Source organism: Protopterus annectens, chromosome 7.part0 (assembly GCF_019279795.1).
Source record: "Protopterus annectens isolate FY-2018-M chromosome 7.part0, PAN1.0, whole genome shotgun sequence".
Lineage (NCBI taxonomy): Eukaryota > Metazoa > Chordata > Ceratodontiformes > Protopteridae > Protopterus > Protopterus annectens.
In genome coordinates this window covers 1222205258-1222208923 of record NC_056739.1, presented here as the reverse complement: position 1 = coordinate 1222208923, position 3666 = coordinate 1222205258, and positions in this window count along the sequence as shown.

Here is a 3666-nt window from a genome sequence, read left to right as displayed (position 1 = left end):
TAGTAATCCACAGAAACCACAAAAAATTACAGGCCAAAAAGATCAATAAAGATGATAAGAGTGGACTACTGAGGATAAGAAAGAAATTATGTATTGCTACTACTACGCAAGAAATCCAGAATTTCCAGATCAAAGATATTCAAAAATATTGAGAGAAATTAGAAGAAAGAAAAATACTTGCACAAGAAAAACTGTCAAAAGCTTCAAATGTAAATTTGTGTTCATTAATATAACAGATGTATTAAGAATATTATATAGACCATATTATATAGACCAAGAAACCTTGGGCCTGTTGGAAAAAGAAGCAACTGAGAAATTGCGAAAATATAAAGAACAAAATCTAATGAGTTTTGAAAGGTATAAAAAAGAAACATAGACATGGGAAGGAAAGAGATCTTGTCACTTGTCCGTCTCTAACATAGATGACAAGCAGGCGGATATTTCATTTAGATACTTTAATATATAGAAATACATCAAAATGGATAGCAGTATCATAAAATACAAAGGAGCTAGTTAACAGACAGACATTACATACATACATGTTTACATCTCAACAGCTTACTACAAAATGGCAGTCTAGCTGGCACATGCTCAGTATTTATACACTTGTGCAAGCCCTTGGATAGCTTCTTAAAGGTACTTACACACACACACACGTTTGATCTACATCCTCCCTCTTAAAAATATTGCCCTTTGTAAGACCAATATTAGAGTTAGACATGCATTACTAAAAACATTGGAAACAAAACACGATGTGCATGTCCAAGTTGCTTCATATCTGTTACAGGGTTTGGAGGTGTGAGCATATCTCATAACATATCAGTCTCGATGAAATTTAGCAATAGGAATAGTCTGAGGTACACAACTTATATCAGGAACTTCTGAATTTTGTCACAAGAATGGGAATGTCCTCTGGAACTTCGTCAGGAATTGGAACACTGGACAGCTCACTCTGAAATAGAGAGTCTTTCTCACAGGCTATGTGCTGTGGTATAGGCTTGAACACTGGTCTCAAATGCTTCCAATTCCAACTAAAGACTGCTCTTTGTGATTCCACAATGTATGATCTTGGCTCTGGACAAATATTCTTCATGACACCAATCTGATCATAATGTTTGGACATTTGCATCCTTACTACTTCTTCTTGTAATGGACTGAGCAGTTTGCTGGTTTTATCATAGTAGAAATTCTGGGTTAACACTTCTTCAACAGGTTGGTTTTCACTGACCTGTTGTTCTTGACACATGGAACCAACAATTGACTACTGATTGGTAATGTGGTTCTGGTTTGTCTCAACAGAAGTCTCTAAGCATGTGAACCAAGATGTTTATCACAAGGAATATTTCTGAGATTCAAGAAAACTTCACTATTATCTCGTTTTGACTTCTCTAGCAACTGTTTTGCACTTTGAACTGCACGTTCTGCCAAACCATTTGACTGCGGGTACTCAGGGCTACTTGTGACATGAGTAAAGTCCCATTCTTCAGCAAATCTTTTGAATTGTTAGCTTGTAAACTGCGTGCCATTGTCAGAGATAGCTTTGTGTGGGCTACCATGTACTGCAAAATGACACTTCATCTTAGTAATGACAGTACTGGATGCAATATTAGGAAGTAGGTCAATCTCAAACCAATTAGAATAAGAGTCTACTAACATCAAATAATGCTGACCATTCCACTTGAAAATGTAGGTGGCTACTGTTGACCAAGTTAGTTCTGGAATCTGGTGTAGCTGAAGTGGTTCCTTCTGCTGATGTGGCTTAGTACTGTTACACATTGAACAAGATGAAAGTGCTCTCTCAATGTCTTGTGACACAGAAGGTCAAAATACTAGCTCTCTAGCCCTTTTTTTGAGTTGACTACTGGGTAACCATGATGCAAGATAATAATGTACTCTTGTAGCAAAGACTTTGGAACAATTACTTTTGGGCCTTTCATAATGATACCATTGTCAGACAAAATCTCATCTCTGTATGGAAAATTAGATTGACCTTGTTGAGGTAAACTGGATTGGTTTGACAGCCAGCCTTGATTGTTAAAGTGGTTGAGCCACTGTAAAACTGGATCTGTGGCTGCGTGATCTCACAGCTCATCAAGATGTGTGGAAGAAAAATTTCTCGCTTCCATAACTTCAAAATCAAGGTTCTCATTCTCATGCTGTTCTGTGGTGTTTCTGGGTGATCTGGCTAATGCATTAGCAAGAAAAAGAAGTTTGCCTTTCTTGTAGACAAGATTGAAATTATACTTTTGCAATCTCAGCATCACATGTGGCAGTCAGGGTGGAGCTGAATGCATAGGCTTTTTCAAGATAGTGACTAAAGGTTCGTAGTCTGTTTCAATCTGGATAGGTCTACCATAAACATAATCATGGAACTTCGAACATGCAAACACAATTGCCAAAAGCTCTTTCTCAATCTGGGCATACTGCATCTCAGTTTGGGTAAGAGTTCTCAATGCATAGGCAACAGTTTGATCCTCGTGTATAATGACTGCACCAAGACCACATTTTAAAGCATCACAGGAAAGTGTAACTGGTTTGTGAACATCATAGTATGTGACAGTTGGTGGACTTGCAATTCCCTGTTTCAGGACATCAAATATTCTTTGGGTTTGCTCTAACCAAGGCCATGATACATCTTTACATATCAACTCTGTAAGTGGTGCTGATAGTTGGCTCAAGTCTGGAGTGAACTTTTCTAGATAGTTGACCATGCCAAGAAAATGTTGCAGGGCTTGAATATTGTCTGGAGCTGGCATCTCGAGAATGGCTGTTTGCTTAGAAGGGTCTGGTTGTAGGCCTGTACTAGTAAATAAATAACCAACATAAGTAACTTCTTGTAGCCTGAATTTGCATTTGTGTGGTTTGAGCTTAAGATTCACTCGATGTTCCCTGTCTAGAACATTTCTGAGGTTTCTGTCATACTCTGCTTCATCATGACCTCCTACTAGTTCAGAAGTTCATAGGTTCATAGGATGACACTAGCCTATTGGCCCAGAGGCCCTTATAAGCCTAGCCAAGAATTTTGCCCATGTTCCTTCAAAGTCAGCACCTGTTTCCCCTGTCCAGCAGGGACACAGGTGTGATCCCTAGGGTATATTTTCTGTTTCCCATCCAGTCATCCAGGTTCCTCTTAAAGAAGGCTAGAGAGGTAGTCTGCTTGACATGGAGAGGGAATCTATTCCACAGATGGGGGAGTCTCTGGGACACAAATCTATCCCACCAACAAGTTCTATTAATGTCACAGACCAGGTTAAGGCCTTGCATGTGGGTTGCACAAGTGGAGTTTGTCTTATGGGTATACAGCAACTCCATCAAGGCTGGGTCTGAAATGGCCTTGTATGGCAGACATAGGTCACCTCTGAGCAGTTTGCATAAGACTGAGTAGAGGGACAGGACTTTTAGCCTATCTGTATAGGATAGGTGTTTGAAACCTTGGATTTTTCTGATCAGAACCTCTGTGGTCTCTCCAACTGTTGCATGTGCTTGGCAAGGTACGTGCAGAAGGGGGCATTGTACTTGATAATGGATCTGATAAGGGAGGAGTACAGGGATGTTATGACCTCCTTGTTCCGGGATGAAATGTCCTTATTTATGAAGTAGGTCATGTAAAAAGTCTTCTGTACAATGGAGGCAACATGTTACACAAAAGTCAGGTTGCTATGAACT